This window comes from Gallinula chloropus (genome assembly GCF_964237585.1).
Source record: "Gallinula chloropus genome assembly, contig: HAP1_SCAFFOLD_143, whole genome shotgun sequence".
In the NCBI taxonomy this organism is placed as follows: Eukaryota; Metazoa; Chordata; class Aves; order Gruiformes; family Rallidae; genus Gallinula; species Gallinula chloropus.
This window is the reverse complement of record NW_028168343.1, coordinates 316,822-341,765: the sequence shown is the minus strand read 5'-3', so window position 1 is coordinate 341,765 and position 24,944 is coordinate 316,822. Positions and strand designations below refer to the sequence as shown.

Genomic DNA, 24,944 nt, shown 5'->3' with positions numbered 1-24,944 from the left:
TCTTTTCCTTTAAGGAGCAGGCAGCTGCGTGGATCTCGGCTCTCAGCCGGGGTGAAACCACGACAGCCTGTCATCATAAGAGAGGTGCCCCAGCTCTATCATCTTCATGGCCTTCCTCTGGACTCCCTCAAACAGCTCAGTATCTTTCCTGTACTGGGGACCCCAGAGCTGGACGAGGCCCCATCTGGAGTACTGAGGCCCTATCTGGAGTACTCTGTCCAGATCTGGGGCCCGCAATACAAGAAGGATGTGGAACTGTTGGAGAGGGTTCAGAGGAGGGCCACAAGGATGATTAGAGGGCTGGAGCACCTGCCCTACAAAGAGAGGCTGAGGGAGCTGGGCTTGTTCAGCCTGGAGAAGAGAAGGCTGCGGGGGGACCTCATTGCAGCCTTCCAGTCCCTGAAGGGAGCTTATAGGCAGGAGGAGATTCGACTTTTTAAAAGAGCAGATAATGGCAGGACAAGGGGGAATGGACTAAAGCTAAAGGAGGGAAGGTTTAGATTAGATATTAGGGGGAAGTTTTTTACAGAAAGAGTGGTGAGGTGCTGGAACAGGCTGCCCAGAGAGGTAGTGGATTCCCCGTCCCTGGAGGTGTTCAAGGCCAGGTTGGATGGGGCCCTGGGCAGCCTTGTGTAGCTCCAGGCCTGGAGGTTGGTGTCCCTGCCTGTGGCAGGGGGGTTGGAGCTCTATGATCCTTGGGGTCCCTTCCAACCCAGACCATTCTATGATTCTATGATTCTATGGACGCAGTATTCCAGGTGGGGTCTCATGAGCGCAGAGTAGAGGGGGAGAGTAGGAGGGTTCAGTAGCCTTTGGAAGCCATCTTAGAGCATCATCTGTGGATCTCAGAGGGAATCTAACCTGTTCCACATACTTTTACATTTCTGTCTGGCATGCTCATTTCTGACAAGCCGTGAGGGGAAATATCCCTTGACTGATTGATTTGCTGAGTGATTGTGGATTAATTTTATCTGAGTGCCAGATCCTAAACTAATAGAATTTCTTTAAAGCATCTATTCTTTCCTTAAGTGGATGTCACCTGTTATCATTTATTAAACCAATCTGAAATCATGATTTCTCTGATTAGCTACTGGGATTGACATATTCACAGCCCAACAAAACAGAACAAACTCACTGTGTGGCAGTGACCAAATGTACTTACTATAAACTTCAGCAACACTGAGACTGAGAAGTGTTATTGTTATAAATAAATGACAACCTAAGAGGGAATCACAAAAGTAATCTTTAAACATGGTGAGTCCCAGATGTAGCACATAGTGTCTGTTTTCTTAGTCTGTTTTCTAGATGTACCATGAAACAAAAGATTTCCTGTATTTCAGTCTCATACATTACAATCATATGAGTTATTATCATGACACTTTGTCGTGGTTTCACCCCGGCTGAGGGCCAAGATCCACACAGCTGCCTGCTCCTTAAAGGAAAATAGCAGGTTAAAGGGAAGGGGGGGGGGGGGGGGGGGGCTGACGGGAGGAAGGCCTAGGGCAGCTCCGGGACACGCGGTTCTTGGGGGACGGTCGGGTGCCAGGACGGCTCTGGGTGGCACGGCCTGAGCTGTGGGTTCAGTGAGAAACTGCATTGTGTATCAACAGCTTCATGTATTTTTGCTCTAAAGTCCTGTTAGCATTGTTATATTGTATCTTTCTGTTATCTTAGTAAACTATCCTTATCCCAACCCACGGGCCTCTTAGTTTCTTGGTTTTGGGGTTATTTGCACCTTCCTTTTCCCTTCCCTTACCTCTCACACACACACACACACACACACACACACGCCCCCCCACTTCCCTTTTTCCCGCTCTTTTCCTTTAAGGAGCAGGCAGCTGCGTGGATCTCGGCTCTCAGCCGGGGTGAAACCACGACAGCCTGTCATCATAAGAGAGGTGCCCCAGCTCTATCATCTTCATGGCCTTCCTCTGGACTCCCTCAAACAGCTCAGTATCTTTCCTGTACTGGGGACCCCAGAGCTGGACGAGGCCCCATCTGGAGTACTGAGGCCCTATCTGGAGTACTCTGTCCAGATCTGGGGCCCGCAATACAAGAAGGATGTGGAACTGTTGGAGAGGGTTCAGAGGAGGGCCACAAGGATGATTAGAGGGCTGGAGCACCTGCCCTACAAAGAGAGGCTGAGGGAGCTGGGCTTGTTCAGCCTGGAGAAGAGAAGGCTGCGGGGGGACCTCATTGCAGCCTTCCAGTCCCTGAAGGGAGCTTATAGGCAGGAGGAGATTCGACTTTTTAAAAGAGCAGATAATGGCAGGACAAGGGGGAATGGACTAAAGCTAAAGGAGGGAAGGTTTAGATTAGATATTAGGGGGAAGTTTTTTACAGAAAGAGTGGTGAGGTGCTGGAACAGGCTGCCCAGAGAGGTAGTGGATTCCCCGTCCCTGGAGGTGTTCAAGGCCAGGTTGGATGGGGCCCTGGGCAGCCTTGTGTAGCTCCAGGCCTGGAGGTTGGTGTCCCTGCCTGTGGCAGGGGGGTTGGAGCTCTATGATCCTTGGGGTCCCTTCCAACCCAGACCATTCTATGATTCTATGATTCTATGGACGCAGTATTCCAGGTGGGGTCTCATGAGCGCAGAGTAGAGGGGGAGAGTAGGAGGGTTCAGTAGCCTTTGGAAGCCATCTTAGAGCATCATCTGTGGATCTCAGAGGGAATCTAACCTGTTCCACATACTTTTACATTTCTGTCTGGCATGCTCATTTCTGACAAGCCGTGAGGGGAAATATCCCTTGACTGATTGATTTGCTGAGTGATTGTGGATTAATTTTATCTGAGTGCCAGATCCTAAACTAATAGAATTTCTTTAAAGCATCTATTCTTTCCTTAAGTGGATGTCACCTGTTATCATTTATTAAACCAATCTGAAATCATGATTTCTCTGATTAGCTACTGGGATTGACATATTCACAGCCCAACAAAACAGAACAAACTCACTGTGTGGCAGTGACCAAATGTACTTACTATAAACTTCAGCAACACTGAGACTGAGAAGTGTTATTGTTATAAATAAATGACAACCTAAGAGGGAATCACAAAAGTAATCTTTAAACATGGTGAGTCCCAGATGTAGCACATAGTGTCTGTTTTCTTAGTCTGTTTTCTAGATGTACCATGAAACAAAAGATTTCCTGTATTTCAGTCTCATACATTACAATCATATGAGTTATTATCAGGACACTTTGTCGTGGTTTCACCCCGGCTGAGGGCCAAGATCCACACAGCTGCCTGCTCCTTAAAGGAAAATAGCAGGTTAAACGGAAGGGCGGGGGGGGAGAAGTAAGGGAAGGTAAAAGGAAGAGGAAGGGGCAAATAACCCCAAAACCAAGAAACTAAGAGGCCCGTGGGTTGGGATAAGGATAGCTCCCGGGCCCGGAGCGCTGCCCAGCTGCTCCCCTCTGAGATGGCTTCTCTCACCACCGCATCGATGGACAAGCAGGCGGCACCGTAATATTTGGACAAGGCGACCGCCGCCGATGTCTTTCCTTGAGAGAGAGCAAGAGGAAGTGAGCGTCACCAAGCTGCCCTGTGAAGTTTTTCAGGGACAGGGTCTGGAAAGCCCCCAGGCAGGATCTCAAAGCCTCAGGGGCAGTCTGAAAGCAAGTGTCCCTTTTGGGGAAACCACGAGTGAGGCAGCTTGGTTAGAAGGGTTGTTCTCCAGTCTCTTGGGGTGGCCCCAACCCTGGGCCAAGCACATTAATTTGAGCCCTGTGCCCCCACTCAGATCGTTTCCCAGCCTGCGTTGGTCAGTGTTGTCTCAGGCAACATCTGGGCATGGTTCGGGGTTGAATTTGGGCTAGGGTCTGCTCCCACAAGGCAGCATGGACACGAGGTAACACGCTCCCAACGTGTGTCCACACAAGATGAGCCGCACCACTTGCGCCAGCCAGGCAAAGACCTGGGACCGTTCCATGTGCCAGCAGAGCTCTGACCCACCTTGCTTCACTTCAACTGGTCAACCAAGCTCTGCTGGGATGTGTCTCTCCCGCTTCCCCCATCCTTGCGGCCAGCAGCTCACATACCTGTCAGGGGTGCCCCGTGGACGATGACGACGATCCCTCTGCGGTTTTAGGCCGCGCGCCCTTCTGGGGAGGTATCAATGCCGAGGTGACGGGCAATGGCCCTAGAGACAGGGCTGTCATCCAGCTCTCCCATGGGGTCCTTGCTGGCAAGGGTGCCGTGCTGATGCTCTGCTGGGCAGAACCAGGTACCAAAGTCAGCTGCCTCCATACTTGGGATCCTGATCATCCTCCCCACCCCTCGGCATCCTGACAGAGGACACTCTGCCAAAACCGAGGTCTTCAACACAAACTGCCAACATGATTCTATGACAGCAAGTGTGCTAAACAGCATCATCCTGATCCCAGCAGCTCCTGGGAGAAGAGGTAGGGAAAGAAAACCTCCCTGGACTCTCCCTTGGCCCTGCCCCTGGTTCTACTGGCTGAAGAACCCACCCCTGTCCTACCCGCTATGGTAGAGGGACACAAGGGGACAGAATCACAAGGTTGGAAAAGACCTTTGAGATCATCCAGTCCTACCGTACCCATCCTCTACTAACCTGTACCCCTGAGCACCTCATCTACCCATCTGTTAAACACACCCAGGGGCAGTGACTCCCCCCTCCTTGGGCAGCCTGTGCCAGTGCCCGACAGCCCTTTGGGGAAGGACCTTTCCCTAATGTCTGATCTGACCCTGCCCTGGCACAGCTCAAGCCAATTCCCCCTTATCCCGTCACCCATCACTTGTGTCAAGAGAACAACCCCCACCTCTCGGCACCCTCCTGTCAGGTCAGTGTAGGTGGTGAGAAGGTCTCCCCTCAGCCTCCTCTTCTCCAGGCTGAACACCCCCGCCTCCCTCAGATGCTCCTCGGAAGTTTTGCTCTCCAGCCCCTTCCCCAGCCCCATTGCCCTTCTCTGCACTCACTCCAGGACCTCCATGTCCTTCTTGGAGTGAGGGGCCCAAAGCTGAACGCAGCACTCGAGGTGCGGCCTCACCAACGCTGAGCACAGGGGAACAATCCCTGCCCTGGACCTGCTGGCCACACTGGGTCTGACACAAGCCAGGATGCTGCTGGCCTTCTCGGCCACTCTGGCACGCTGCCGGCTCACGTGCAGTCGGCACTCACCCAGCACCCCCAGGGCCTTCTCTGCCAGCAGCTCTCCAGCCACTGCTTCCCCTGGCAGGAGCTCGCTTTGGCTGCACTTGGGACTGGTGGAGGATGTGTGTTACAAGCCACAGACTTTCAGCCTTGCAGTTCCTCCACCAAACTGGAGAACAAGCAGTTGCTACAACCATGGGCTTTCCATGGAGAAGGCAGTGGGGATGGAGAGCTGAGGGTAGGTGGGCAGGACTCCCTGCTGCATCCACACTTGGGCCAACCCAAACCCTCACCGTTGTCCTGGCTTGCTTGTTCCTCACTCTTGGATTTTTCAGGCTCATCCTGCAGCCATCTCTGGTCCTCATAGTACTCCAGCACCTCTGGAGGCAGCTTCTCACCGGGGGCACGCGGTGGCAGCAATAAGGTGTTGCGGCAATCATAGTCCTTCAGCATCCGCAGGACCTGTGGGCGCCGGGAAAAGAAACCATACACAGGAGGTGTTTCTTGACCTCCATCACACCAAGAGCCAACCTATCTTCTCCCTCATTCCTTCCTCCCAACACCACACCAAGCCCCTCCGCAGCCCTCCAGCAGAGCTGGCTAAATCCAAAATGCCACCAGGCTTTGTCCTGGACACTGCTTCCATCTCCCCTGCACAAACCTGGGAATGCTGGAGCACCGCCAAACTATGTGAACGTGCCCATGGGGACCAGAGCTTCCCTCTCACCTGCTCCTCCATAAGGTACTGCTGGTCGAACTCCAATGAGTAAAACTCGATGGGGAAGTCACATGGGTTCTTCACCACCACCATCTCCCCCACTCCAGGACTGAATGGCAGCAATGGTCCCATCTCCAGTACTGGGGGGCTGAATTCCAGCCGTGGCTCCAGCCCACGCCCCGACACCTGCAGCTGGAGGTGCTGGGTGCTCTGGCAGATGTTAATCTTCAGCTCGCTTCTGTAGGATTTCTGAAAACAGAGAGGTGCAGAAAGGTTCTCCACAAAGTCCCAGGGGACAGAGCCTCAGAGTCATCCCTTGCCCCAAGGTCTAGGATGTCACTAGTACCGCTGGGGGAACGGGAAGTGGCTATTGATGTGCAGCAGGGGCTTGGGGCCCTGGCACGCTGGCTCCAAGGAACCGGGATGGTTCCTGGCGTTGGGTGGAACCGGGTATCCCATGGATTTAAATGGACTGATGGGGGTTTCAGCAGCGCTTGTAAAGGTCCCTATGGGTGGGCTCAGGGGCTGCTTCTCCTCCTCCTTCAGGGTTACACTACCCGGGCAGTCCTGGCACTGCCACCGCAGGCAAACATCCGCTCTGTATCGCTCCATCAGAGGGGCGAGGAGCTCCCGACCGCTCGCAACCAGGGGTGTCATCTCCACTCGGCCTTTGGCCAGCAACTGGACTGGAAGCCAGAGCTCTCGTGTCCATAAGCCACCAGTTTCCAAGTCAAAGTGGCCACGTTCAAACCGCCTTTGGGAACGCTCCACCATTGAAGCGGATTCCCAGTTTGCCTGGAATGTGCCGGCACCGCAGGGACCACGGGCGGCGAACCACGACAGGCAACAGCCCCGCTAAGCCCGGGAAGGGGCCTGGGCTGGGGCTGCTTGCTGGTACCGGTGATTCAGTGACATGGAATAATGCTGAGGGGATGGATATAGGTATAGTTTAACAGACAATTAATTAATAAAATGTAAATATAAGGAGAGTTTGCATGTTTTTGAGGACAGATTTGTTTGGGATTCCAGTAGAATGTGGCTGTAGCTGTGGGAGCTGGTTCATGAGAGCAGCTACAAAATTTACCCCAACAGTGGAACAGCCTTGAAGATAAAGAAGTGAAGGTGGGGGAGTCATTAATAATGAGACCAATGACTATAGAAGAGCTAGAGTAGATCTTGTTTTCAGCTAAAGGGTTCCTAACTTGTTTGGGCAGGGATGGGGTTTTGAGGCTATGGAGAAAACTGCAAAGAGCATGGGCTGAGAGGAAGACATCCAGCCTTCATCCCTGACGCCCACCAGAAGGCCCCCTGAGTGTCACTGAGCATGGTCTATCTGGGAGGGATTAATGTAAAGTACTTCCTGGAGGTAATTTGCATACCCCTGCCTTTTCTTAGAAACTCTAATGAATATGTATGTGTTAATCTGTATCAGTAGGAGAGATGTGGCTTTAACCAGCGCACACAACCGGAGCAGCGATGCCTGGTGTCTGCTTCATCAGCACCAAGGCTGGGGAGTTCTGATCCCGCCTTTTCATGGCTTCACCAGCAGTGGGATTAGCTGAGATCAGCCCTTGCAGGGTTCATCCCCCACGAGCGCACTGGGGTTCTCCCCATGCCAGCAAACAGGCCCCCGTGGAGAGGGAATGAGGGGAGACGGGTGGGTTTTGCCCACCCATACACTGAGAAGGAGCCACACCGCAATGCCCTGATGCTCTCCATGCACGGTCCCCTGTAGGGATGTCAAAGCACCTCTCCAAGGAGGGGACCGGGGGTGGGGGGGGGCGGAAACTGAGGCACGGTGGGTATGGGGCTTGCAGAAAGCTCCATATGGAGGCAGACCTCATCTCCCCCTCCCCACACTGGCCTCCCATTGCCACATGGCCTTGCACCTGGGTGTGACGCCCACCCATCTCACCTCTTCCGTGGGTGTAAACCTGACTCGCACGTTGTAGCGCTGTCCAGGAGTCAGGGTCCCAGCCGAGGGCAGCACCTCGAAGACACAGCGCTGCTTCTTCCTCTGCCGAAGCAGCTTTTGTTTAACGTATAGTGGCAAATACTTGTCCACCTGGGCACAGGAAGGAACCTTGTGAGGTCTCTTTGGTCTGTGAGGACAGACCCTCAAGTTCCCACAGTGCTCTGAAACACCGTCACGGCGCCAAGAGCACCCACATCCAGACCAGATGTGGCCACTACAGCCTAGAACTGGAGGGAAAACTTGTGGGCAGGGCAGGCAGACGGGTAGGCACCGTCCTTGGAGGAGGACGAATGGGTGAAGGTGGCAGAGAAGCGAAGCATCAGCTGCTCAACAAGTCCAGGTGAACCAGCCTTGCTCCATACCCTCCAATCTCCCTCCCACGAGCTGTCCCCACGCGGTGAGGCACCCACAGTGGCAGAAAAGGCACGAGAGGCACAGAAAACCCAACTGAGAAGTTATGTGTCACGCATCGTCCCTGCCTCACCTTCACAACGGGCTCATTCACAGTGATGGACCATTTACAGGGGACCTGGAGTTGGTTGTGGAGCTGGATGGTTTCCTCCTGACACTGTCCACATTGGACAGCAGCAAACTCCAGTCTGTCCCTGGAGATGCAGAGGGATGGCACAGCCACACTGGCACAGAGGCGGATGGGAAATGTGGGGCCTTCTTCTGCCTAGTGAGGGACAGAGCATCCAGCTGAAGGTCCAGGCAACATCTGCTGCTGCCCCCAACCTGACAGCTGCCTCGAAAGGCCGTGCTGACACAGGGAGGTGAGGAAGGATACAGTACCTTGATGGGCAGGACAACATTCACTTCTCCCACCGGCAGGTTGGCACTCTGTGGGTCAAAGCGCACTTCAAACGTCTCTGTCTCGCAGAAGGGCAGGTTGTTCACGCGGCCCAGGTCCACACTAAAACCTTGAATGGGTGAAAATAAAGCAGCTGAGATACACCAGCAACGTGAACAAGTACGTTCAGACCGTATGGGTGTCCACAGGACTGTCAGGCAGAAGGACCCTTTGTGTCTCCAGAAAAGACTGCCACTCCTTCTCTCTTGTCACCACTCAAACAGAAAGGAATTTCACAGCCTGAATTCAAGACCCGCAGGGTAAAACAGAAACCCATCAGCTGAGGAGCACCAGCAATTCCTTCACCAGGCTCCCAGGAAGGATGCGCAGACCTCTCCAAAGAAGTTCCAGGGAAGATTTCCCTGTACCGTAGTGCTGCTTGGAAGACAATTTAGAGGAGACACCTGACCACCCTTCAGACGCAGCAAGTCACCATCTGATGGTCCTCAAGGACCTGTTTTGAAAGCCTGTTTTGACCACACAGGCTGTTGTCTCAATAGAGGCTAAAGCAGCACTGTGCCATTACAAACTCTAAACAAAGCGCTTCCAAACCACCAAGGGTCTTGTCTGCTCCCAACACAAGCTCATGGAGCACACAAAGACACTCAGGAGATGCTCCTGGTAGCCAAGAGCAGAAGATGCTGAGAGGTCACCATGGTGATCAGCCCACGGAGCCCCCGCAATGAAGCGTCAGGACAGCCCAGGTGGCTGGACACTGCGGGCCAGGAGAGTTCTGGCTGCAGAGCACCGAGCAGGGGGGGAAGGAAGAGAAAACGATGCAAAAGAGCACTCAAAACCCTTCCCCGTGGCCCCAGCTCATCTGTCAGAGACAGGTCCTTCAAGCCCGCGGGAAGTCTCTCCAGCATGGGTTACCGGTGCCACACAGAGCCCGTCCGTTGGCGCAGAAGGACGCGGGGAGCTGCCCGGGGTTGGTGATCTTCACGACGTGCGTGTGGATGTCACCAAGAATGACGTGGCCGAAGTCCAGGACGTACGCGGGCAGCTCCACTCTGGAAGGAGAAGCAAGGAGAGTCCTTAAGGTGGAGGAGGATGCAAACAAAGCGGGGGCTTCTGTAGTCACTGCTGGAGAAACTCCAGCCCATGAAGCCCAAGGTCTGATCTTCTGCTAAGAAGACTTTGGTATGTCACAGGGCACCCAGGTCCAAGGTTTTATCAGCTACTAACAGGTTCTTAGAATAAAATGAGTTTAAAACAGACACTGGGCACAACTCCTCTGCTGTGAAAAGCCACTGGAAAAAAGTCCTCAGGCTGCTCACTGGTAGCACGTCCAAACTGTCAGGATCAACCCCCTTCTCAAGTGCCCAGCTATTCCCAGAAACAAGGAGCTCCCAGGAGCAGGGGCGCACCACTGTGCGCTACCATCAGGGTACAGGAGCCCTACTAACTTGAGAAGCCTCCGACGAGCACGCTGGTCAAAGGCAGCGTCCTCTGGGGAACCGGAGGAGAGAGCTTTCTGCTGCTCCAGGGCGTGCTGCTCTATCAGAATGTTCTCCATCTCCATCTGCAGACGAACGTCCAGCTGAGGAAAACAAAGACAGTGGCTGGTTAGCAAAGGGAAGTTAATCCCACCCTGCTCTTGGTAAGAAGCAGGAACAAGTCCTTCACTCTGAGGGTGGTGAGACCCTGGCACAGGTTGCCCACAGAAGTGGTGGAGGCTCCATCCCTGAAGACATGCAAGGATGAAGCTCTGAGCAACCTGATCTACTTAAAGGTGTCCCTACTCGCTGCAGGGGGTAGATGGCCTTTGGATGTCCCTGCCAACCCAACAGAGTCTATGACGAGGTCCTTCTGCCCAGCTGCTCAGTCTGCCAGGACCATATCTGAAGGGAGATGAACTCCAGCACCTTTGCCTGCTCAGCCACCTTTATACAAGCTGATCTGACCAAACAAGTCAAGGATCATCCAGAGCTCCAAGTAGCTGCCTGTCCCCAGCTGCTGCCAGGGCAGCTCAGACAAAAGCTCTCTCCATGAGGGAACAAGGTCAGCGCTGAGAGCTCTTGGAGACACATCTCAGTCACTTGAGCCCAGTCTTCAGGACCTCCCCCTCGGGCACTCAGGAAGCTCAGGCACCCACGGGAAGGACCACTACCAGTGGAGCCCCATGTTTGTGGCCAGCCCAGGGGAGCCAGCTGAAGCGTGCAAGGGGGACAAGTGACACAGGGAGAGGGTGGCCCCTGCCAAACAGGGCAGCAGCCAGTCTCACCACAATGCCAGAGTCGTCCATGGGTGGCTCTGTGGCCGTGGTCTCCCCGACAACCACCGCGTCGTCTCTCTGGATGTCTCGTCCTAGCCTTGCTTTTGCCTCTTTGAGGATCTGCTCGTAGTTTTTGTTTCCTGAAGGAAGAAAACAGTCACAAATAGAAGCATGGGCACAGTGGCATCCCCATTAAAGCTGGGAAGCTCCACACCCCCAGCATTGGCCCTTCCCACAAACACATTCCTCCAGCAACTCATGGAAAGAGGATGCTGCTTTTCTTCTATCTTCTCTCCCACCCATCTTCCTCCACACATGGGAGCATCTCATCCCCCCCACCCCTGCCCAAATCCCTGCCAGCCCACGTTACAGCTTTCCCAACACTGCTTTCTAGCTGTCCTCTTTATCCAGGCCACCAACAGATGACACTGGCCAGGATGGCTCTCTGGAGCAAAGCCCATGTGCTTCTTGAAAGCAACCAGAAGAACAACAGCCCTGAAACCTCCAGCCTTGGTGGAGGTGGGTGTGAGCTGCCCTATGAGCACGACGACACAGGGGGGCAGAAAAAGACCCCCACGGGACCTCCCCGAGGAGCAGTCAGACAGTGCTCACCCTTGATTCTCCTCGGAAGGTCCAAATAAATCCTGGGAAAAGTCCCCTCTCCTTTCAAGGTGATCTCTTCTGGCTCCAGGTGACCCACTTGGATCTGGACGGTCCTGCAGAAGACTCCAGGCACTCCTGGCAGGTGATAGACAGTGAGCACTTGCTCTCTGCCAGGTCCAATGTAACCCTGGAGGTGTGGAAGAAGAGGAGGGGAATTCAACCAGAGGGCTTGGCGGAGGGGTGGCTCAGACCACCGTTACACTGAGATGAGAAGGCACGTTGCAGGTTCTCACACAACACATCGCCTTCCAGCTTCCCTGCACCCAAAAGCTCAAGTCTCCTACACCGGGCTGTGGTTTGTCCTCCTGCCAACACTGCCCACCCTCTGCCAGACCCAAGCAGCAAAGAAAAGCCCTTCTGCCAGCTGCTGTGGAGGAGGAGCGGCGTGCCCAAACTCTCAGCAGGGCCAGCAGCTCCTGTCATGGCACTGCAGTGGCTCCCAGGCTGCTGTCCAAGAGCCTGACCTCTTACTCATGAGCCCAACCAACAGCTCCTGCCTGGGTGGTTACACCAAGGGTGCATGGCACTATCTAGACTCACAGTGACCTGCAAACTTACACCCCTGGAAAAGCAGAGGCAGATGCTCGGACGAGGTCCAGGGATGAAGGGGTTCCCCACAAATCCCCTCCTCACTGGGCTCCTAGAGAAGAGCTGTCTGAGCCTGGAGTTGGGCTCATGCCAACCAGGTTGAGAGCCAATACAAACAGGTGGCAACACTGCTCAGGGGACAGGGCACAGCCACAGCTCTTCTCAGCTCACTGGGCTGGACCTTCAGCTCCTTGCTCCCCCCCACGCCGCAGGGAGAAGCTGCTGAGCAGGACACATCCTGCCTCTTGGTCCCCGGAGCCCCGGACTCCAGCTCCCAACACGGCGTCTGCAAAAGCAACTCCTGCCAAGCTGCTGGCACAGCAGCAACTGCCCAGGGCCAAGCAGAGCCGCGTCCTCTGGAGCAGTGTCACCCCTCGCAGGAGACCAGCACGAGGACATGTGAGAGCCATTTGGCCTCCTCTTCCCATTCCCAGGAGGGACATGGATAGGAATGCTGCTTCAGCTGAGGGATCCAGGCAGAACTGGGACAGGGGATGCTATGAGCTGGAGGAGCGAGGGGCCGGCGCGAGTTCCGACACAGGAGCTGCGTGCCCAAGAGAGGGACTATTTATGTCCTTAGTGCTGACAGGAGGCAGGCAGGGACCTGGAGGAAGTCCCGTCCCACCACCCAACCCTGAGGGGAAGGAGACGCTCAGGAGACCTTGCACCATCCCGCTCCAGTGCCGGTACCAGCACAACTTCACCCAGTACAATTAGGACTCTGCTTGCCCAACGTTTTGTTCCTCCCCTATAACCCCCTCCTGGGCAGCCTGATGTGGAGCCAGCGTCAACCCCTCGTGCTACTCACAGTGCTGGGCAGGACCAGGGGCACGCCAGGCTGAGGACTGTCCGCGGTGGCCGTGCTGGGGCTCAGCACCACGTAGGTGAATCCCATCTTCCCGCTGTTCCGCAGGGTGACCTCTGATTTGGTGACTTCGGTAAACAGCTGGAGAGAAGACAGAGGGGCGGGAAACTGAGGACACACATCTGGATGTTGGCAATCTGCTCCTGCTGACACTGGGATGAGAGCCGATGGACACAATGCAGGAGAGAGGCAGAGGAAGAGGAGGGACGGGCACCTGACTCTCCCAGGCCAACCTGAGGAACCCACGCAGATATTTATGGCAGCGCGCAGAGGTGCAGGAACCACCTCAAAAAGGTCCGTAATAAACTGGGGGATGCCCCACTGCTGGAAACATCTGGTCAGGGTGAATGAGACTCTGAGCAACCTGACCTAGTCGAAGATGGCCCTGCTCAGTGAAGGTGGACAAGATGACCTCTAAGGTCCCTTCCAGCCCATGGTAACATTGTTCCTGGTTCCTTTTGTTGCTCCATGGAGAGCACTGAAAGAGACCGTCTCCTTGGACCCCAGGATCTGGGAGCGGATCTGCAGATGGATGTCTCAGGGCACATCTCCCTGGAGATCACCGCCTGCCCTGGGAGCCAGAGTTCATTGAAGAGGAGCGATTCCCAGCTTCAGGAAGGGCAATGGAGATGACCATTAAAACCAGCTTGGACACAGGACCTGGCACCCCAAAGCTGCACCTCCAAACCAGTGAGAGTCCTGGACCTCAGTGGGCAGCCACCTGCCAGGGATGGTCTCAAGGATTCCTGCCAAGAGAAGCGCCTGGTACCTGCAGCCCGCAGTCCATCTCCGTGCTGTCCAGGAGGTAGTGGATGAGCGAGGGCAACCTCGTAGGTCGGGCCTCCCTCCACACGGCACAGCACCGTGACGCGGGCAATGATGTCTGCATGGCCAAAGAAGGTGACCCTGACCCGCTCGCTCTCGCCCGGCTGCAGCACGCCGTACAGCGGCAGGATGTGGAAAACCTGGAGGAAGGGGAAGAGACACTGAGACATCAGGTGTGGAAATGGGTGCAGGAGAGGAGAGAGCCACAGCTTGGAGCAAAGGACAGACATGGCTGGAGGGCCTCTTCCTCAAACCCAGTCTCATCCTGCAGCCACCCCGCTTGCCAGTGGAAGGACCATGGGAAAAATCTTCTCCCATACTCAGTAATGAATGCGTTAATTAATACTCCACGTTAGAGTAATTTGGGAGGTCTCTTGGCAGCCAGAAGCTCTCTCTGCTGCAGAACGGGCCTCTCACTGCCTCCAGAGGAACACCAACACACGTCCTTAGGGCCACCAGTGTGACCACGGAAGAGAGACAGGTTCCCACTCACCTCGTCCACCTCAATGGTGGGGAGCTCCAGACTGACAAATGACATCAGCTGCCTGATGGTCACAGAGCTCTGAGTCTCCACAGTGCTGTTTGCCTCCGCAGCACCCTCTGCCTCCGCAGCACCCTCTGCCTCCGCAGCACCCTCTGGTAGAGGCTGGAAAACAAGTGCCATGGGCTGCAGTAAGCAGCAGGTGGGGCTGAGCCAGACCACTCCGCTCGTGGCTCTACCACCTCATGAAACCAGGAAGCAGCTGAGATGGGACCTGGGTGCAAGCCAAGTACAGGTATGTCCCTGCCAATGCTTGAGCATGGGTCCAAGCCCACCCGCAGATGAGACACGGGCTCAAACTGTACATCCTACACGCCAGCTTGCAGGAGGAAGCGGGGTACACCAGGTGCTCGGGGCCGGCAGAGACCCCCAAGGGTTCCATTGTGCAGCCTGGTGCCAGCCTGGGCCTGTTCGCTGCTGCCCGAGGAACATGCCAGAAGCCTGATGCCTGGGACAGGGCAGGTTCTCTGTGACAAACCAGGAGTCCAGCTGCAAGCAAAACTCCACCAACAGGAAAATAAGGACTTGGGAAGTGCTCGGCGCAACTCTCCTGTTCTGGGTGGTGCTTAGTTTCATCTCCTGCACTCATCAGCTGAGGAGCTCAGCTGGGACACTCTTCTCCACAGGCACCTTCCTGAAGAAGGCAGCCGAGATGGGTTCCTGTCTTCCAGCAGTGAGGAGCTGGTGTTTAACCTCAGAGGTGCCACTGTCCAAAAGGAACCTTGGCCCTGGGCTTCTGACCCCCTGTTTATAGATGAGGGCTTTGTGGTTGCTCTGGAAGTTCAAGAGGTGAAGACATGCTTTGTGCTACGGCCTTGGCCTCAGCAGAATCTACTAAAAAGATTTATGGGGCATCTCCCCAGGAGATAAGGTACTGGGGAGGGCAGAGTCTTCTCATCTTTCGATGCTTTTTGTGGTCTCTACGTTTCCAAACCCAGCAAAGCTTCACCAAGCACGTGTTCCCAAAGATGCTGACAGCACTTTCCTAGGCCTGTGGTGTCCCACAGAGGTTACATGTGCGTGCGTTACTCTGAGGGTGGTGAGGCCTTGGCACAGGGTGCCCAAGGGGCTGTGGAAGCCCCATCCCTGGCAGGGTTCAAGGCCAGGTTGGAAGGGGCTTTGGGCAGCCTGGGCTACCAAGGGTGTCCCAGCCCATGACAGGGGGTGGGATTTGATCTTTACAGACCCTTCCAACCCAAAGCCTTCTGGGATTCCAACTTCTCCCTCCCCACAGGCCCGCGTCCAGCTGCTGGCCCTGCTGCCAAGCCCGCTCTCCAGGCAGCAGAAGGAAGGCTGGCATGAGCACGGGCCTTCTGCAGTAAGCTGGGGGAGGCAATGCTGGTGAGAGGTGTAGAAAAACACCTACCTCTGTTTCCAGGGTGTCATTTGCATCTGGTGGCTGTGGGACAGAATCCCCCACCGCTGACAGGGCTTCAAATAGTTCCTCCACACTCCCATCCCCGAGGATGCTCTCTGAAGGCACTGGGCACTCCAGCACCGCACGGGGCACCCAGGTACCTCAGCTGCCTTCGGGCAGCCTGACTTCTTCTGGGTGAGAAGGGAGGTGCCTGTGCCAATGGGGCACACGCACCGGGAGCACCTGGAAACTCTCCAGTCACACACCGGTCTGGCCACCATTCTGTCCATCTCACCGTCAACAGCCCTGACGGTTGATTCCCTCCATGTCAGACTCATGTAAATTATCATCTGATAATTTACAACACCAACAGTGCTTAACGTGGACCAGAAAAATAGATCTGACATGCTGCCCTTCTGCCGGGCTCTTAGTGAGCAATGTGAGGTGTTAATAGTTTGGAGACCGTCTTCATTTCCAGCTCTGCCACAAGGATCACATGGTGTCTCCTGAGGGACCCTGAGAGAGCACATTACCGCTTAATTAACATGCGGAGCAGAAAAGGGAGCTGTCCTAATGGCCGCAGCGCTAACGAGCCAGCAAAGGGGCAATGCCAAACCCTTTGGAGCAGAGGATCCTGCCAGAAGGACACTCACGACCCTCAAGGCAGCAGAGCTGGGTGACTCGGCATCTGCTGGAAGAACCAGCACCTGCGGGCTTGCGTCCAGCAGAGCCAATTGTTCTAGGACTCGGAAGAGCTGCCCCTCAATGGGTAACTTCGCTCCGTTTCCCGGGGCAGTATGGAAAAACCATTGGCTGCTGGAATTCAAACTGCCCGGAGTCAACTTCTGACCTATGCAAGAGAGGCCACAGCGGGAAGAACCGCTCGAAAACGCCTTTAGAGATGCGCTACAGCACAACTGAGAGATTGCTCTTGGGCTTGGAAAGCACAGGCCAGCACTGGGTGGCCCTGATGCCCAGGGACGTTGGGACAAGTCCTCCTACTGACACCTACGGCTGCACCCAAAGCCGCAGCAGAACCCGCCGGAACACACAACACACAACGAGCGCCGGAACACACACAACAGCCGCTGTGTGAATGCCATGGCCAGCAGAACACATGAGAACTCAGTTCAAGGTGGCGCTTGCCTCGAGCCATGGAAATCCCCACCTCAAGCTGTGCAGAAGCCCCACTCCCTGGGCACCTTCCCTGCCTGAAGTTGGGAGGTGCTTTTTCCACAAGGGAAAGTGAAAGGGATTTGTCAGATGCTACACAAACCATCTCAGGCTTTGCAAAGGACAAACGGGACAGCGGACGAAGAGCTTCAAGGAGAGGTGCACGTACCTCAGGTGGCTTGTGGAGTCGTCCACCAGGAACAGCCACTGGTACTGGACGGGCAGCGGGCTGCAGTTGGTCATCCGGATGTGGCGCTCGTGTTCAGTGTCATTCAAGACGCAGCCAAAGTCCAAGGTTGTGGTCTGGAAACGGAGATTCGGGAAGAAGACTTCTCCCCGAACGGTGACTTGCTCTTCATGAGGGTGTTCAAGAAACTGTATCTTCAGAGTTCTCTCTGCTTCCCAGCTATTCCAACCCTCTTCATAAGCAGGGTTAAACCCGATGGAGAGATTAAGTTCCTTCCCAATCCCCAGCTTCACGGGCTGCAAGAAGATGAAGAGTATTAACCACCGGTATGATGAAGTCCCAAGGTCTGGTGGCACAAAACACCTCAGTGTTCAAAGTGCAACCCCAACGTGGGCTTCTTGCTTCAGCCTTTGTTTTCTTTACAACATGCCCCCGACCATGCAGCACAACTTTCTTCTCTGAGACTCTCAGGCTCACCCCCTTGTGCTCTGCACCCATAATGCAAGAGGGAAATAAATCCTGGCGTGCCCTGACTCTAGAGGAACCCCTTTGTCTTCACACTCAACATGAGCCCTAGGGCACTGTGCCCTCAGCCTGGAGAGGGCTGATCACCTGCATGGCAGCGGTAGCCGTGCTTCCAACACGTCTCTAGCAGAGCCCATGTTTGACACCTCCCACCACCAGCAGCGCAGGTGCCAAGCACCTTGGCCTTCCCAAGGGCAGAGCTGCCCTCAAAGAGAGCAAGCAGCTCTTCAGGTCACCCAAGGAGGGCTTCCAAGAGACACCTTCACCACACGGTTGGCCCACACCTAGTTGCCTGCTCCTAGTTGTCTTAGAGCCAGGAGGTATTTCCCCAATTGAGCTGGTCTTTTCTCTCCTTTTCAAACCTGATGCTGTTCAGGCCAACTGACTGCCAATTCAAAGGAATAACCACCTCTCCCAGAGGGCTTCCCAACGGAAACGCACCCCCACCCCCCTCCCTCTTCAAACCCCACTAGCGGGAAGGTCTGGGGCTGCTCACCTGGTCTGGCAGGGGCTGCTGGGACGCACTGCAGACCCAGAAGGGTTGCTCTACCGTCAGGACGATGCTGAGCGGCAGGGAGGAGGTGTTTTTTAAAGAGAGAGGCTTGTATTGAAGGCTCAGGACATCACTGGGTTGCTAAAGACAAGGGGAAAAAACAGGGAGGGGGGTGAGTCACCGCCCTCCAGTGAAGTTAAGCAGTCCCACCTCTAAAAACATGGTCGCTTTGCTCACAGGGTGCCTCATGGGGGGGTTTGGGGGGGTGAGGAGGGCGTTTGGCATCGCTCGGCCACAGCACCCTGCTCTCCCGCCCCAGTCCCAACACAGGAGGATGGCTGTGTGAGGCCCATGCTGTTCTTGTGGGTCCCACACACCTGGCCATGGGCTCAGCAGCTCTATTTTGCCTCCAGCTCAAGAAAGGCAAAATAGAGCTGGAGAGATGGTCCCCAACCCCACAGGGGAGAAATAATGATCTCAGTGTTGACGGCAATAGCTTGGTCCTGCTCAAACCAATGGCAAAGCCCTGAGGACTTGGAGAAGATGTTTAACTTCCTTCCCTGAAGGCCATCACACCCCTCCGTGGGCTTTCAGTCCTCAGCCATGCTACTAAACACCAGGACCCAACCCAGAGACCTACCTTCTCCACCCGGAAAGACATTGCTCTGGGCGACACTTGCAGGGTGGGAGCAATGAACTCGCACGTGACATCCACTTGCATTATCTGTCTCTTCCCAAACTGGTTCCCCACGATGGCATGACACAGCAGCCGCTCCTTCACTACCTGTGGGCAAGAGTCACACGTCACCCACCAAGTGCCAGCAGGGAGCCCAGAAAACACAATGGAATTTGCAAGTCGTGGACACAGAAGGAATTTGATAGCCTGGATAAACCCATGCCATGGGATCTTGGCCATCAACCCTCCACAACTATTACACTGCCATAAAGCTACAGTCACTGGTCTCCTTGGTAGTCCTCTCTTCATGCTCCATCCTACTTATTCTGCTCTCCCAAAATCCTTAGTGCTACACCCCAACGTCCACAAAAGGCACCCACAAAGTCACGTGGAACTGGAATAATCCCCCCCCCCCCGGCAAACGGTTATCGCCAGGATGTGCCCTGCTGCTCAATACGATCATCATGCTGAAAAACTTAGTTTCTCTGCCCTTCCTTCCCTGTAACCCACCGTCTGCCCCTGTTCCTTCAGCCCCTATTTTGGTATGGGCAAGTTGGCTTGATGGTAGCTACAGAAACACCCCAAAAAAACCCCTTGGGAACTGATGGTGGCCAGCAAGGAGCGCAACTGGTGCTGACATGGTCACTCAGGGCGTTGAGATATTTTCTTGAAAGCATTTGTTCATCTTCTCAGGGAGAAGTCAAGGGGCTGCAGGAGAAGCCCCAGTGGAGGTGATGCGATGGGGAAAGCTCAGCACCCGTGGGGGACCTCACCTGAGGAGTGCTGGAGGAGCCTTCCAGAGTCATCTCCATAGTCTGGCCTGGCATCAGCTCCATTGTCAGGGGTTGAAGCTTAAACACGGGACTGGCAGGTCTGGTGTTCTTGGAGGAACCTTTGCCCTTGGTTTGGATGGCAGGGAGACGACCACAACGGGGAAATGGGGGGAAACCTTCCGTTCTCCAATAGAGCCGATGGATGCGTCGTCCTGCGTTCGTTATCTTGAAGCGGTAACAACAGGGACCCAGGCTAGAAGAGAAGCAGAGATGGAAAATGGCTCAGGAACTGCCTCTTCCCAGCACCCACCTGGCTTCAGTGCCCCGCTGGCCTTATCTGACCACTCACCCAGCAACAAATCCACCTCCAAAACCACTGACCCAGCTCAAAGTTACACCAAGGGCCAGACCCTGGTTGCCCCTAAGTTTATCAGCATCCAGCAGCCAGTCTGTTTGCGCAGAGCAAGGAAAAACTTCACCAAGGACATCAGCAGCTCAGTTATTCCCCCTCGTCTCTCCCATCCCTTCAGGAGCACCCAACTCCTCATCCCCAACGTATCATCCTTGGGCTGAACACTGAAGCTGGGTTTGTATTGTGGGAAGCCAGATGTGCTGGAAGAACGTGGGATCAAGCGATGTTTCCCCGACACGAGCACAGCAGCAAGACCAGATGGAGCGGCTGAAGGACCAGAGCAACAAGAGATGAAGAACTCCAGCTCGATAGAAAGCCAGATTAATATTCCATGGAGATTGATTCCTTCACATCAAGGAATGCTGACTGCAGGCCAGGCTGGAGGAATTATTTTACCCCCTATAAATCTGAGCACGGCCAGGAAACAAGAAGCTCCTGCAACAGTTGGTGTCTGTCCAAGGGATGGAGGATGAGCTTGCAAACCGCGTGTCTGCTGCACGCAGCGAAAGGCAAACGCAGCAGCGACAGCAGAGAACAAACCAGCCCTGGCCACAGGCTGCTCAACAACAATGGGCCCGAGCTGGGCAGGAAACGGTTTCTGCTGCCGACAGCAGCGGGGGAAAGCTTGGAGCAGAACCTGCAGCTCTGGGAAAGCCCAACTCATCTGCCATGCTCCCTGATCCCACCTCAGCTCACCCGGTTGCAGCCCGGCAGCTCCACAACCCGCAGGCCAGGAGGTGAAGGGGGGCAGAGGACACGAAACTCGGTAGCCTTGTCCTCTGCGTTGTGTAGCTGAGCTGTGGCCGCATGGAGCACAGGACATGCTGGACAAGTGTCCCAGCTGACGTGGATGGCTTGTGGGTGCATATTTGCACCCCTAAAATCTATTCTAAATGCTTAAGGTAGGATTAACCTGCTGGCTCTAACCAAAGGTTAGGGTATGGGAGAACTGGGGACCCTCTTTGGCCAGGGAAAGGAACAGGCACCTGGAGAAGCTGATTCCTTCTCCCAGGAATGCTCCAAGAGGTCTCAAACACTTTGAAAAACCTTATTTCCCTCCCCTGTTCACAAGAACCTGCCAGCTTCAGACACACATGGTAGGATCAAACCAATCCTCTTCTCTGAGCTAAGCTCTTGCCATTAACCCTCTCCCTTTATCCCACCCAACCTCAGGAGACTTCTCCTCCGCTCCCTTTCAGGGCCGGTCCTGCAGTCACCATGGCTGCTCCGTGCTGTGGCAGCTGGCAGAAGAGACAGCAAGGAAAACAGGCAGGAGAAGGGAGGAAAGAGTATCCACATCTGATAGAGAGCAGCCTGGCAGGGGACAGGAGAGAGACAGCAAGCTCAGAGATGATACAGGGGAAAGACAAATTCTGCTGCTCCTCCCGGACTCCCTGTGGCAGAAGGGAAACCAAACAGCGCTGGTAATTTAGTCAAGGAGTTGCTAACAAGCTACTGCCAAAGTTCTCTGCCGCTGCCAGACGATACTCCACAGCCAGGGAAGAAGCCAGCAAGGCTACTGCAAAAAGTACTGTGGACTGTGTTTCTACTTGTAATGTCACGTTTCCCAGCTGGAGGCTTCTGGAACCTGCTGTTTTCTTCCAAATCTTTACTCCATCAAGCCAGAAAATACATGGATTCTAACCCAGGGCAAGTCGGGAATGATTTCCCAACTGGTGTCTGGCTCAGTGGCTTTCTGAGGGAATCTAACAACTTGAAAACCGCCCAGGAAACATTTCTAAAGGAGTTCCTGGGGCTTCAGTGGCACCGAGCCAGGACCTGGAGTGCTGGAGGAGAACCGGCCCCAAGGATTTCAGCAGAACTCCTCCTTGCTGGGCCCATGGCAGAGCCCGGAGCAGAGAGATAACTTACCTGAAGTGGGGGCCCAAGTTGAGCTCTGGAGCAAGTTTGTCCATGACGATGGTGGTGCCAATGCCAAAAGCCTGGATGAGGACATTTTAGCTGTGGCTGTTCTCTATGGACACGATCACCTTGTCCTTGAATTGTTCAATGTCATCCAAGTTTGCAATGACAGCCACAGCCATGTCGGTCTCGGGGGCGATCACTCCTTTACTGGGCTCAATCCTGCAGCGCGAGCGTTTGCCAGCCTGTAAGACACGGCAGACGCTAAGTGAGCACGGACACCATGGACCCTGCTCTCTTCTGGGGTGCAGGAGAAAGGACTAAAGACACGAGGGTAAATACATAAAGGCTTCGTTTCCCTAAATCCAAGCGTCTGGAAACAGCAACTACACTGGAGCTTGTATTGCACCCTCCTTTAACAGACCCACTTCCTTAACCCTGCTTTGCCCAGCCCAAGGGATGCTCATCCTCGGGAAAAACTTTATTCCCCTCCAGCCTCCCCTTGGGAGAGCACACCAAGGCAAGCTGCATCTCTCCTGGCTTCCCCACAGACGGGTTTGCACAAAGGCTCGAGGCCAGGACTGCTCAAACCCCACTGCAGCAGCCACACAGCCAGGGGATACAGCCGAGAGCCTGAAGGATAAACTCTGCCAAACAGGTTGAGTAAAATCCTGGTGCCCAAAGTCTTCTTTCCCCAAGAGTTGGGCAGTGCTTCCCAACAGCCCCCCCCAGGACTCAAGCACTCCATTCCCACTGATCATCAGCCGCAGTGAGGTGTCCTGGTGCTCTCTGCTTTGGGAAATACAGCTCTGAATGTTTACAGAAGAGCAGTGAAGAAACAAACAGGAAGAAACCTGCCAGCTGTGCCCCGTGGGCACGGCCACAGCTTCCTCTCTCTTCCACTCTCTTCCTCTTGTTTTTCCCAGATCGCCCTTTACGCATGGGGCGATCAGGGCGCTGGACCCCCCAGTCCTCCTAAAACCACATTCACAGGGAGCAAGCTGGCAGCAGAGCAATGGTCTCCACCACCAGGAGGAGCTTGAAACAAACACAGAGAAAGTAGGGAGATGGTCAGGAAACCCGTGCTCCTTTCAGGAGAAAAAGGCTACGGGCTTCTCTTCATCTCAGAGCTCCAAATACACAGCTCAGAGCAAAACACCTCCCACAATGTAAAGCCAGAACTTGTGAAAAGGACCTAGGATCAATTTCTGCTCAACCATCCAGGAAAACTCCCTGCCTTAGTGAGCGGTCCCCCAGTGCTGGGCTCCTCTTGCTGCGCTGCGGTGGAATACCTTGCTGCTCTCTCAGATAGCGACATGGAAACATCACGTACAAAAATCAAGTCCCAGGCTGCTATGGAGCCATCATTTCTGTTGGGAAATATCCCCACAGATACTTACCACCTCTGCCCGGAAGGACGCAGGGATAACACTCTGGTTGGAGAGGTAGAGAGTGCGGGAAGCGTCTGCCAGAACTTGGATATTGCCAAAATCGATCTTGCTGGGATACACGTGGACAACTGGTCCCTCTCCAATGGCCTTCAAGCTGATGGCCTGCTCCAGGTAGGGAAGATTAAAAAAACAAAGACAAGGGAAAGTTTAAAGAAGAGATGGCTCTCAGGGCACTCCTAGACTGGGGGATGATTATGGCTGTCGGACGTTTGCAATCTTGTAACACCAATGCAGGAGCCCTGGAGCAAGTGTGGCATCTACAGTGATCCCATCAGGAAGCCACAGGCCCCTGTTACTGGGGGATAAGGAAAATCAGCTCCCCACACTTGATTTTCCCCCTTGCTCAGCTCTCCTTCCTCTACCCCATGCCTGCTCCTGCTCCTTTTCTTGCTCCTGCTCCTTTTCCTGATGGATCTTGCCCCAAACTGTCCTCTAGGACTTCCAGACAGCCACACTTGGCCGGTAACTTCTTCCGCATCCCCCACAAAGCTGCCCCCTGAAAACCCGCGCGAGCCCCCAGCAAAGCAGGCTCTTGGCAGCAGAGATCACGTCCGTTGGCTGCCTCTCGGTGCTGCCTCTGTGCACTCCCAGTACTACAGGAACAAGAGATTCATTATTCATTCTGTCCCTCAAGCAGGATTGTTTTTCTCTCCAGAGTCTGAGACCCTCCAAGTTTTCTTCTTGTAGAGGCCATGATAGGAGGAGGAACATGGGTTCCTGTGCTGAGACACCTTCTCACAGCGCTAAAAACCAGGGAACTTCATCTCCTCTGGTTGGACTTCACCAGTTCCGAATCATAGAACGGTCTGGCTTGGAAGGGACCTCAAGGACCAGAGAGCTCCAACACCCTGCCACAGGCAGGGCCAACAACCTCCACGCCTCGAGCTACATAAGGTTGCCCAGGGCCCCATCCAACCTGGCCTTGAACACCCCCAAGGATGGGGCACCCACCCCTTCTCTGGACAGCCTGTTCCAGCCCCTTACCACTCTCTCATTAAAAAACTTCCCCCTAATATCTAATTTAAACCCAACAAAACTCTTCATCTGCTGTCTTCATAAAGGGGGAAAGAAAAACCCTGTTCAACAGCGTGACAGGCAATGTGACACCCATGAAAGGTGAGGAGCTTTGCTCTGGGTAATACTGCTGCACTTACACCCCCCAGCACCACTCTGGCTTTGCTTCTGGGTACCATAATGTCACAGTAGATCCTTTAGGAAAGAAGAGCATCTGTCCCTGGCAGACGGCCGTGGTCCGAGTGACCACCAGTAACCCCAGGTCTGGGTTTTACCAGCTCCTTCCCACAGAGGATGACAGAATACGCCACACCAAAGCTGGCACGCAGCCGCTGCAAGCCCAACACCAAGCGACAGACACCCAGAGGGACTCAACGCAATGCAAGGTGCGGCCGCAGACTCGGTATCCGCGCTGACGGGGTGACTTCAGAGCCAGCTCGCGCTCTGCTCCATCGTGACGCACTGCAGCCGTTCCCCCGGGGTCAGGCTGACGTCACAGGATCCCTACGGGGAGGATTTCCCACCAGTGCAGCATGTGCAAGTTGATGCTCTGCTAGCCCAGAAACCTTCAGATGAATCCACCACTGTGCTTAGGCTATAGGAAACAGGGAGAATGCCGCCCCACGGCTACAAACTCCCATCCCTGCGCTCAGTACACCCAGGGAAGCCT

The 24,944-nt window shown here is 54.7% G+C and overlaps 1 pseudogene across 1 annotated transcript in view; it reads right to left on the bottom strand.

The window, feature by feature from the left end:
• LOC311204602 (hydrocephalus-inducing protein homolog) overlaps positions 1-24,944 on the bottom strand; it is a 67,016-nt pseudogene that overhangs the window by 9,091 nt on the left and 32,981 nt on the right. The window contains exons 15-35 of the transcript in view: positions 24,415-24,469; positions 23,210-23,362; positions 21,819-22,054; positions 19,535-19,787; positions 18,726-18,869; positions 18,089-18,226; positions 17,010-17,363; positions 14,303-14,455; positions 13,754-13,949; positions 12,928-13,065; positions 11,481-11,658; positions 10,878-11,008; positions 10,060-10,193; positions 9,527-9,663; positions 8,596-8,723; positions 8,288-8,479; positions 7,744-7,893; positions 5,838-6,077; positions 5,404-5,572; positions 4,035-4,205; positions 3,377-3,497 (exon numbers count right to left, since the gene is read on the bottom strand). The product of the transcript in view is annotated as a hydrocephalus-inducing protein homolog (transcript). The remainder of the gene's footprint in view (positions 1-3,376; positions 3,498-4,034; positions 4,206-5,403; positions 5,573-5,837; positions 6,078-7,743; positions 7,894-8,287; positions 8,480-8,595; positions 8,724-9,526; positions 9,664-10,059; positions 10,194-10,877; positions 11,009-11,480; positions 11,659-12,927; positions 13,066-13,753; positions 13,950-14,302; positions 14,456-17,009; positions 17,364-18,088; positions 18,227-18,725; positions 18,870-19,534; positions 19,788-21,818; positions 22,055-23,209; positions 23,363-24,414; positions 24,470-24,944) is intronic.